The sequence below is a fragment of the Sus scrofa genome, chromosome 7, assembly GCF_054392235.1.
Source record: "Sus scrofa isolate SSC_HxYL_T2T_F1_AM1 chromosome 7, Sscrofa_HxYL_maternal_Yorkshire_Landrace_v2.0, whole genome shotgun sequence".
In the NCBI taxonomy this organism is placed as follows: Eukaryota; Metazoa; Chordata; class Mammalia; order Artiodactyla; family Suidae; genus Sus; species Sus scrofa.
The window spans coordinates 87,002,855-87,015,307 of NC_139389.1; positions in this window are offsets into that span (position 1 = coordinate 87,002,855).

Genomic DNA, 12,453 nt, shown 5'->3' on the forward strand with positions numbered 1-12,453 from the left:
TGTTGTTGTTGTTGTTGTTGTTGCTATTTCTTGGGCCGCTCCCGCGGCGTATGGAGGTTCCCAGGCTAGGGGTTGAATTGGAGCTGTAGCCACCGGCCTACGCCAGAGCCACAGCAACTTGGGATCCTAGCCGCGTCTGCAACCTACACCATAGCTCACGGCAACGCCAGATCCTTAACCCACTGAGCAAGTGCCGGGATCGAACCCGCAACCTCATGGTTCCTAGTCGGATTCGTTAACCACTGCGCCACGACGGGAACTCCTCAATGATTTTTTTTTAGTAAGTTCACTCCATAGTGCAACAACTACCATAAATCAGTTTTGGAGGGAGTTCCCTGGTGGTCTAATGGTTAGGATTTGGGTGCTTTCGCCACTGCGGCCCAAGTTCAATCCCTAGTCTGGAAATTGAGATCGCACATCAGGCTGGTGCATGTGGCAGCTACCCCCCTCCCCCAAGATATCATTTTTGGAATAATTTTACTCCTTAAATAAGACCCCTTCAGCCCATTTACATTAATCTCGCTTTCTACCCTGAACCCCAGGAAATGACTAATCTACTTTCTGTCTTTATAAATTTGTCTTTCTGGACATTTCATATAATTAAAATCATAAGATACATGTTGTTTTGTATCTAGGTTGTTTTGCTCAGCATGTTTTTGAGGCTCATCCATGACGTAGCATACATCGGTAGTTTGTTCCTTTTTTTTTCCTTCTTTTTGGATAAATGGAATTTTTCCTGGCCAGGTTGCAAACCTCCACCAGAGCAGTGACCAGAGCCGCTGCAGTGACAATGCCAGATCCTTAACCTGCTACAAGAGAATTCCAAAAGTTTGTTCCTTTAGTTTGTTGAATATTATTCCATTGTATGGACATACATTTTGGCTATCCGTTCACTAGCTGTTTCCAGTTTGGGGCTATTTTTTAGTAAATGTTGCTGTAAACATTTGTGTGTTAAGTCTTTGTGGATATGTTTTTATTTCTCTTGGAATTACTGTGTCATATAGAATTTTCATGTCTAACTTTTTAAGAAACTGCCAAACTGGTTATCCAAAGTGGGTTCACCATTGTACATTCTCAGCAGCAATGTATAAGACTTCTTTGCCTCGTCCAGCGCTGCAGGGCAACAGGGAATCCTGGAAGAGGGATAGTGTGGTATAACAAAACCCACAAGACTGTTTTGCATCCGGAAAGTAGGGGACCAGGAGGCACTCTGTTCTGCAGAACAAAGGCGCTGGTCTTTAGCCCACATGACTTTTATTAAGGAAGGTGCCCTATGTAGATTAGTGAGCAGGAACAGGGATAGGCAATGACAAAGCTACCTCTTAATGAATAACAAAGGAAACTATTAGCACTGGTGCATCCCTCTAGGGCATAGTGCAGCTGCTTCTAGAATAGCATAGTTTATGCATAACTCCTTTATTTTGTCTTTGAAGGAAACCCTGTACTTTAGAACTCTGCGTCAGCAGATATTTGCCTTCTGCATAGTTCAGTTGTTCAGTGGTCTCCAACAGTTCTTATTTCTCAGCTTTCTCCCATTACTTGTTAATGTCGGCCCCATCAATTATAGACATAATAGTGAGTGTGAACTGTTATCTCACTATAGTTTTTTTTTTTTTTTTTTTTTTTTTTTGCTATTTCTTGGGCCGCTCCCGCAGCATATGGAGGTTCCCAGGCTAGGGGTCAAATCAGAGCTGTAGCCGCAGGCCAGCGCCAGAGCCACAGCAACGCTGCATCCAAACCACTTCTGCAACCTACACCACAGCTCACGGCAATGCCGGATCGTTAACCCACTGAGCAAGGGCAGGGACCAAACCTGCAACCTCATGGTTCCTAGTCGGATTCGTTAGCCACTGCGCCACGACGGGAACTCCCTCTCACTATAGTTTTAACTTGCTTTTCCTTCCTCTATATTTGCCATCCCCTTATATCGATTATTTTTTTCCTAATACATATTAATTTAGGATTTTTTACGTTTATATATATTTGTAGTCTGACTCTCCAGTTAAATATACACTTTTTGAAAGCAGAACATTGTCCTGTTCTTCCCTGTTTTTCCAGTCCTTAGAACAGTTATTGCGTAAATGGATAAACATACCCTCCTCATGTGTTCATCATCTTACTGCTCAACAGCCTAGAAAGGTACACTCAACAAGTGCCTTATCCAGGGCATTGAAAAGCTTCAGGCTTTCTCAAAGATTCATGAGCAGACAACAGTTTATAAGCTGATAATTTTGGAGTTTTGGATGTGTATATGCATGTATACACATGCACACACACAGCTCAGCATTTCTATATAGGCCTTAATTCATCTAATTATTAAAAGGACACAATTCAAAATAAATGGGGGGAAATGGACAAATAAATGCAGTACAGTATTGTCAAGTAAATGTTATGGTTATCTTATGGTCATCATGTTAAAAAAAAAATGCCGATATTAGGTAAAGACTGATGACAAGCCCTGACATAAACATCACTTGAATAAATCAAATACGGTTACTTATCCAAAGGGTACAGAATAAGAGTTCCCATCGAGGCTCAGCAGTTAACGAATCTGACTAGCATCCATGAGGACGCAGGTTCAGTCCTTGACCTTGCTTAGTGGGTTAAGGATCTGGCATTGCCGTGAGCTGTGGTGTAGGCTGCAGATGCAGCTTGGATCTGGCATTGCTATAGTGTAGGCTGGCAAGTACAGCTCCGATTAGACCCCTAGCCTGGGAATCTCCATATGCCATGGGTGTGGCCCTAAAAAAATAAATAAATAAAGGAGGGAAAAAAAAAAAGCAAAGAGTACAGCAAAAAGTCAGCTCAGTCAGGAAGATTAACAATTTTTTCAATTCAGACAGAAGTACAAACTTCTTGACTCCCACACCTTCACCAGAGTGTGTATTATTATTGAAAGCTCTAAGCAAGTGAGTCATATTAGACTCTATGGAAATATAACAGTAGTTCTCAGTCTAGCCTTCTTGTACTCATAAGCAAATGTGACTATGCCCAGAGCCCCTCCTTGGGTGAAAGCACCTTATGTGTCTAAGGTTTATACAATGCACAATACTATTGGAGGGTATAGTTTGGTTCTTGAAGGCACCTCTCCCAGACTCTCCAGGCAAGTACATTCTGGTCCGAGAACATTCCTGAACCCAGTATTATGTAACCGTACTAGGGGTCAGTTTTCTTGTTCTTTGAGATTCCTGCAAACAAGCCTTTAGACTGACCATAGAGGTATCCTCAAGTAATAAGTCAATAAGTAGGAAATGTTTTAGAAGCTGGACACGCCTACAGAATGTCATATTGTCAGAAAATGTCCCACATTACTGTTACCATAATCCTGATTTTTTATTTTTTTATTTTTTTAAACACCGGTGGTTCCTATCCATTTGTGAGGGAGGAGGGTGAGTTAGGGGAGTAAGCATCCAAGGAAACCTAATGACTTTCTCTTGTCCCCCAGATTCATAATCTTGTAGCTCTATCAGTGGATGTCCAGAGTAAGAACCTTCCAACCTCCAAACAAGCATATCAAAAACAACCACCCTGCCAAATATCAACTTTATTCCTTGATGGCAATGAAATTATTTTCATATTTTGTTTGATGGAGTAGGTGGGAAACTAACCATAGTTTAGGTATACACTATTATTTGGAGGGAGCAGTGGAGATTAATCTAGTGAACTGGAGTTAACCTGAGACAAACTTTGATGGGTAAAAAGAACACTTGATAGAACTAGAACATGCCAGGCTACATGCAAAGTAGCACTATAGTCCTACTAATTTTTTATTATAAAAATGTAGCCAGGGAGTTCTCATTGTAGCGCAGTAGTTAACGAATCCGACTAGGAACCATGAGGTTGTGGGTTCAATCCCTGGCCTCGCTCAGTGGGTTAAGGATCCGGCGTTGCTGTGAGCTGTGGTGTAGGACCCCTAGCCTGGGAACCTCCATATGCTGCAGGTGCAGCCCTAGAAAGACAAAAAAAAAAAAAAAAAAAAAAAATGTAGCCAAAGTTCAAGTAGAAAAGCTCAAAATAAACTGGGAAAAGGAAAGACTAAGGCCAAAATCAAATTGCTGGCTGACAAGCAATGTGACATTTTTAAAAATGAGTGAAAGAGGGAAGGGAAAGGGAACAAGGAAAAAAGTGATTTGCAAGTGAGATAAACTAAGCCTCCTAATTGAACAAACTCAGAGTAGAAGTGAAAATGAAAACCAAGTGGAGAGTTGAGGATTTTCTGACCCCAAAACAAGAGAACAAAGGCAGATTAATTCCAAATAATATCAAATCTAATTTAGGCCTAAGCTAAAACTCTGGCAAAGAGATTAAAGACAGGAAATTTTCCGTATTTATTAAAATCCAACTTATAATAACGGAAATACAAGGCAGATGGCCAGTGTTTATTCAAAAGGTGTCCCTTAAAAATGAAGTGTATTTGTGAAAAACAGAGGCCTGTTTACAAAGAAAAGGGTAGTGCAAATCTAAGCCAAATCAAATTTAGATGCAAAGCACAACACAGAAGGAATAGTTCTGTTCTCCTTCACCTCCAGTTTTTAAAGGGGTCGAAGGTGGCATTATCTCTTTGTCTTTATTCCTAATAGTAATCAAGGAATACACTGAGAAATAGCTAAAATAAAAAAAAAAAGATTGTTTTCTTCAAGTGCAATGATTTACTGATTTGACAAGGTCTCCAAGATATAATGATATCTTGATAAAATAAAATAGCAAAGTGCAGAACAAGACAGATAACATGCTAACTTTCATGTATAATAGAGGAAAAAATTAAGATATGTTTTATTTTGTTTATATATTTTTTTAAATCCCAGAAGAACACAAAAGAAGCTAATAAAGGTGGTTCCTGTTGGTGGGGGAAGAAAGGACAGACGGAGCAGAGATGAGGTGAAAATTTTCACTGTATACATGTTATGTTGCCTAATTATACCTGTTTTGTTTTGTTTTGTTTTTGTCTTTTTAGGGCCACACCTGCGGCATATGGAGGTTCCCAGGCTAGGGGTTGAATTGGAGTCGTAGCCGCTGGCCTATGGCTACATCACAGCCACTGCAACTCGGGATCCGAGCCGGGTCTGTGAGAACTACATCACAGCTCACGGCAGTGTTAACCCAGTGAGCGAGGCCAGGGATCAAACCAGCGTCATCATGGATGCTAGTCAGATTTGTTTCCACTGAGCCACAACAGGAATTCCTATTGCCTAATCAAAGAAAAAAATTTTTTATTAAGGTATAGCCGATTTACAATGCTGTGCCATTTTCTGCTGTACAGCAAAGTGACCCCAGTCACACACACATATATATACATATATACATATATACACATTCTTTTTCTTATGTTATCTTCCATCTGATCTATTCCAAAAGGTTGGTTATAGTTCTATGTGCTATACAGCAGGACCTCATTGCTTATCCATTCTAAATGTAATAGTTTGGGTCTACTAACCCCAAACTCCCTGTCCATCCTCATCCTTCTCTTCCTCCCTTCCCCTTGGAAGTCTGTTCTCTATGTCTGTGAGTCTGTTTCTGTTTTGTAGATAGATTCATTTACGCTATATTTTATCTTCCTTTTTTTTAGGGCCACACCTCCAGCATTATGGAAGTTCCCAGGCCAGGGGTCGAATTGGTGCTAGAGCTGCCGGCCTACATCACAGCCACAGCAACCTGGATCTGAGCCATGTTTGTGATCTACACCACAGCTCATGGCAATGCCAGATCCTTAACCCAGCAAGCAAGGCCAGGGACCGAACCTAAGTCCTCATGGATATTAGTTGAGTTCATTACTGCTGAGCCACAAGGGGAACTCCATCATTTATGCTATATTTTAGATTCCACATGTAAGTAATATCTTATGTATTTGTCTTTCTCTTTCTGACTTACTTCATTTAGTATGAGAATCTCAAGTTGCGTCCATGTTGCTGTAAACGGCATTATTTTTCTTTTTCATGGCTGAGTAGTACTCCATTAAATATATGTACCACATCATAATCCATTCATCCGTTGATGAACATTTAGGTTGTTTTCATGTCTTGGCTATTGTCAATAGCGCTACAATGAACATGGGGGTGCATGCATTTTTTTGTTTTTTGTTTTGCCTTTTTAGGGCTGCAGGTTCAGCATATGGAAGTTCCCAAGCTAGGGGTTGAATTAGGACTACAGCTGCCAGCCTATGCCACAGCCACAGCAACTTGGATCTGAGCCACATCTGCAAACTATGCCATAGTTCATGGCAATGCCAGATCCTTAATCCATTTGGCAAAGCCAGGGATTGAACCCCATACTCATGGATACTAGTTGGGTTTGTTACCACTAAGCCATGACAGGAACTCCTGGTACTTTTTTGAATTATAGTTTTGTCCAGATATCTGCCCGGGAGTGAGATTACTAGATTATATGGTAGTTCTATATTTAGTTTATAGTGGAAACGCCATACTATTTTCCATGGTGGTTGTACCAATTTACATTCCCACCAAAGGTGGTGTTCCCTTTGTTGCTTAATTTTTTACTTGTGATTATATCACCTGTTCAAAACTTTAATCTATAAAAAGGAAAAATTCGACTTAAGTGTTAATCTTCATTTTTCTTTCTTTCTTTCTTTTGGTCATGTGGGGACATGTGGAATTTCCAGGCCAGGGACTGAACCTGAGCAACAGCAGTAACTAGAGTCACAGCAGTTACAATGCTGGATTCCTAACCTGCTGAGCCACCAGAGAGCTCCAACAGCGTTTTCTTTCAAACACTACAAAAGACCATAACCTCATTAAAATTAAATACTTCAGGGAGTTCCCATCGTGGCTCAGTAGTTAACTAATCTGTCTAGGAACCGTGAGGTTTCGGTTCAATCCCTGGCCTTACTCAGTGGGTTAAGGATACGGCGTTGCCATGAGCTGTGGTGTAGGTTGCAGATGTGGCTTGGATCCCGAGTTGCTGTGGCTCTGGCGTAGGCTGGTGGCTACAGCTCCGATTCAACCCCTGGCCTGGGAACCTCCATATGCTGTGGGAGTGGCCCAAGAAATGACAAAAAGCCAAAAAAAAAAAAAAAAAATTAAATGCTTCATACCACCAATTATGTTATTCTTTTTTTTTTTTTTTTTTTTTTTTTTTTTTTGCTTTTTAGGGCCATCCCCACAGCATATGGAGGTTCCCAGGCTAGGGGTCAAATCTGCTGCACCACAATGGGAACTCCAATTAGGTTACTCTATGCAGCTAATTTGGGATGAAAATAATTCTACCCTCAGAACAAGCTTCCCTGCTTCTTCAATCCATCAAAATACTCCAGTGTGATTTCTCACCCACCCATCCTTGGTTAAAAAGCCTTCAGTGGTTGGTCATTTGCCTAGAGAATAAGATTTGTACTCCTTAGCCTGAAATCAGGGCCCTAAACAATCTAGCCCCTCTCCACTTTATCTACAATTTCTCCCATTCATGATTTTTTTCAATTTAATCATCCCAGTTTGTTAAATGATCAGACATTCCTGACTTTGCCTACATGTAGCGCCTTTTCACCTATCTTTCCTGTAAAGTCCAAGTCCTGCCAAACTTTTCCCCACTCCCCTTCCTCTGTAGCACGTTATCATTGGCACTTAGCATATGCTACTATTGTATTCCTCTTTCAAAAATAATTTTTCTAAACAATAACAGATGTTCCCTGGTAGATCAGTGGTTAAGGATCTGGCATTGTCATTGCTGTGGCATGGATTCAATATTTGGCTCTGGAACTTCTGCATGCTATGGGTGTGGCCAAATAAATAAACATGACACTATAACACATGAAAAGACTAAAAGGTGTGGAGGGTACAATTAATTCAGCCTTGATTTTCCTTTTTTATGCATATTTTCTGTCCCCTGTCTAGATTGCAAGTATTTTGTCTTATCAATGTATACTATGGCTTTTAAGACAATGTTCTATACAAAGTGCACAATTAATAAACATTATCGGAGTTTCCGCTGTGGCTCAGCTCAAACAAATCTGACTAGCATCCATGAGGACATAGGTTCAATCCCTGGCCTTGCTCAATGGGTTAAGGATCCGACTTGCCGTGAGCTGTGGTGTAGGTTGCAGGCGCAGCTCAGATCTGGTGTTGCTGTGGCTGTAGTGTAGCACCAATTCAACCCCTAGCCTGGGAACCTCCATATGCCGCGGGTGTGGCCTTCAAAAGACCAAAAAAAAAAAGAGACCAAAAAAAAGAGTTATTAATGTAGGTAAAGATGATCATGATAGGGTCAGGGAAGAGAACTTGACTTGATGGGATTTTTTTTTTTTTTTTTTTTTTTTGGTCTTTTGAGGGCGGCATATGGAGGTTCCCAGACTGGGATCTAATTGGAGCTGTAGCCACCGGCCTACACCACAGCCACAGCAACTCGGAATCCGAGCCGCATCTGCAACCTACACGACAGCTCACGGCAACGCCGGATCCTTAACCCACTGAACAAGGCCAGGGATCGAACCCGCAACCTCATGGTTCCTAGTCGGATTTGTTAACCACTGAGCCTCGACAGGAACTCCTTGACTTTGTGCTTTTATTCTTTTGCTCACTTCAACTGATACATTCCTTTTGGAATGTTTGTTGACATTTTGAAATTGAAAACACTTCGGTTAAACCAATAGAAGATAATATGAGAAAAAGAATATATATATATATTATATACATAATGTATATATGTGTGTTTCTGTGTGTGTGTGTGTGTGACTGGGTCACTTTGCTGTACAGCAGGAATTGACAGAAGATTGCAAATCAACTATAATTTAATTAAAAATTTTTAAAAAGGGGAGTTCCTGTTGTGGCTCAGTGGTTAACAAATCCGACTAGTCCGATCCCTGGCCTTGAGCAGGTTAAAGATCTGGCGTTGCTGTGAGCTGTGGGGTAGGTCACAGACATGGCTCGGATCCCGTGTTGCTGTGGCTCTGGCATAGGCTGGCGGCTACAGCTCCGATTAGACCCCTAGCCTGGGAACCTCCATATGCCACCAGAGCGGCCCTAGAAAAGACAAAAAAAAAAATTTTTTTTTTAAAAAGGAAAATACTTGATAAAGTAAATGTAGTATAACCATACAATGAAATATTACTTGGTTATAAAAAGGAATGAAGTACTGATACATGTTACAAGTTGAAAGCATTATTCTAAGTGAAAGCAGCCATTCACAAAAGTCCATATGATTCTCTTTGTATGAAAGTCCAAAACATTTCAATCTACATAGCAGAAAGCCAATTAGTTGTTTTTTGAGGCTAGGGAGGTTGTGGGGGTGAGGAGTATAGAATGATAGGTAAAACGTACAAGATTTCCTTCTGAGGTGATGAAAGCATTATAAAATTGACTCTGATGATGATTATACTTATCTGTAAATATACTACAAATCATTGAATTATACAGTTTAAATGGGTGAATTTTATTTATGTGATTTATATCTCAGTAAAGCTTTTTTTTTTTATTTTTTTTCTTACTGTACAGAAAGCTGTTTTTAAATTTTTATTTATTTTATTTTTGAGGGCACACCCACGGCATGTGGAAGTTCCCAGGCTAGGGGTTAAACTGGAGCTAGAGTGGCCAGCCTATGCCACAGCCACAGCAATACCAGATCCGAGCCACGTCTTCAACCTACACCACAGCTCTTGGCAATGCCAGATCCTTAACCCACTGAGCAAGGCCAGGGATCAAACCCAAGTCTTCATGGGTTCTAGTCGGGTTCATTAACCACTGAGCCATGATGGGAACTCCTAAAGCTGTTTCTTCTTCATTGAAGACACTTTATGTGTTCATGGTTTTTTCCTCCCAACCTATACCCTCTTGAACCTAGAATTCTAGTGAATTTAGAAAAATTATTACATAAATTATTATATTACCTGTAGTTACTTTCCTTGTCAAGGTTTGGTTTGTACTTTAAAGAATACATTTTTGTTTTGTCACAATGGGAGTATATTTAATGCCCTAACACGAATAGTAATATTTGTATATAAAGTAGGTGAGCCCTACTTTTTGTTTTTAGAACTAAGGAATTACTATTGGATTAAGACATCGAATGTATAATCTTCATGGATCTAGTATTCTATTATGAAATACACATTTTCTAAGTCTAAAAAGCTAGAAATGCCCTAATGTTCCATTTAAGTCTCTCTAGGACATATTCTTCAGGTGTCACCATTCTGGTTCCTGATCTGTCACACCAAGAGGCCGTTCAGGGATAACAAAACCAAGCACTAAATGCCACTATCCTCTAACCTACAAATAACCTCCTGTTATCTCCATGTCAACCTGCTGTTGGGAGTATATTTAATCCCCTAGTATGAATACAGTAGTATATGTATTTACTTGTCTAAAAGCAGGTGTGTCCTAGTTTTTTTTTTTTTTTTTTTTTGTCTTTTTGCCACTTCTTGGGCCGCTCCCGAGGCATATGGAGGTTCCCAGGCTAGGGGTTGAACCGGAGCTGCCAGCCGTGTCTGCAACCTACACCACAGTTCACGGCAATGCCAGATCGTTTAACCCACTGAGCAAGGGCAGGGATCGAACCCACAACCTCATGGTTCCTAGTCAGATTTGTTAACCACTGCGCCACGACGGGAACCCCCTGTCCTACTTTTCGTACTTAGAACTAAATAAAGAATTACTCTTGGATTAGGACATTCAATGTGTAATTTTCCTCCATGTCTTCTATTCTAGTTACGTCTGTTGCAACAATGACTCACAAACACACCTAGTGCTTTTCATGGCTCTGTGCTTTGGCTTACCCTGATGTGAAGTCCACTTCCTCCCTTTCATCCTTTAAGACTAAGCTTAAACAACTTTTCTCTCAGTAACCTATCCTCCCAGTCCAGTGTACACCATCAGTTCATCCTCTGTGCTCCCACAACTTGTGACTTGTACCTGTTTTATACTGCCTCATATTAACAATAATTGCTTTACAAACATGGTATCTCTTAAAATCGTAGGGTGCTTGAGAGGAAAAGGCGATTTTTATATTTTACAATTTAAAATTTCTTTAGCTAAGAGTGTTATATTCAGTAACTTGCTTAGAAATTGTGTATCACTATATTGTATACTTGTAACATATAATATTGTACACCAACTATACTTCAATAAACTTTAAGAAAGAAATGTCTATGAGCCATCTTACTAGATGAACGAATTACAGTTGTGTAAATATTACAGGATGCCCAGTCCTTCCCTCTATACCAGCTCTGAGACAAATGGCAGATGCCAGCAGACTGCCAGATAGGGGTGTGTGTGTGTGTCGCACCTATGGCAACATGGAGGTTCCCAGGCTAGGGGTCGAATCAGAGCTGTAGCCACTGGCCTACACCACAGCCACTGCAGATCAGGATCCGAGCCACGTCTGACCTACACCACAGCTCACGGCAATGCCAGATCCTTAACCCACTGAGCAAGGCCAGGGATCAAACCTGCATCCTCAAGGATACTAGTCAGGTTCCTTAACCACTGAGCCACGACTGGAACTCTGCCAGATAGGGTGTAGATACAAAGAACCAAGGAAAGGAAGAGTGGTTACAGGGTCACTCCAGGCTGCTTTTCTCTGTGCTGGGCTCAGCTAAGTAGGTCAGCTACCAGACAAAGGATGCTTTCAAAGAGTTTCCAAAAGCTTTCCTTCCAAGTGCCTCTTCCATATTATACTACTACTAATTGCAAAGTTACCACTGTTAGAGCTCACCCAGCTCTATTTAGAGCTCACCCAGCTCTATCCTCTCTCAAAAGGCAAACAGGCCTGTGGGGGTGGGGTGGGGGTATGGCTTTCAAACATGCCAGCCAGCTGAATGCAGGCTGATAAGCACAAATAGTGCAGTGAGCCAACAAAGGGCAATGCCTGGATTCACGTCACAGGGAAGTCAGGGGAGGTTGTGACCAAAGCCCAGTGAAAAGAAGACTAGAGCCAGAAAAAGCAATAGGAAAGAAGGAGGTGCTCCAGGAGAAGCAGCTGAGTAAGAGCCAAGTTCACAGGCTCTGGCAAGGCTCTAATCAGCAGCAGAGTGGCTGGCAGTAGAGACGGGGCCATCTGCCACTGCACTGTCAGAATGGAGTGAAGGTGTGTATGGCTGCCACCAATTACGGCAGATGTTAGGGTGGGGGAACTGAAGAAAACCAAAAGGAAATAGAATTAGGACTTAACAAGGAAGTGGCGATGATGGAACAGAAGCTGATATCAATGAACTAATTCAGACACTCCTGAGAGAGGAGACAGGTAGGGAAACAGCCAGAAAGCAAAGGGACAGAAGATAGACTGGTCCCAGGGAAGTGGCCATCATGTGCCAGAAGTTAGCCTTTCCTTATCTCCTAACACTTTATCTTTCACCTCTTTGCCTTTCCTTCATCCTTTCCTGCATCCACATACCACTTCATCTCAATTCTTAGCTGTCTGAGAGGCAGAGTCAAATAAGACATGTGGTCTCATGACTGGCTTCATGCCAGTCTTGGCCTGTGCCTCAGCCTTATCCCAAATTACACGAAAATGAAGAAA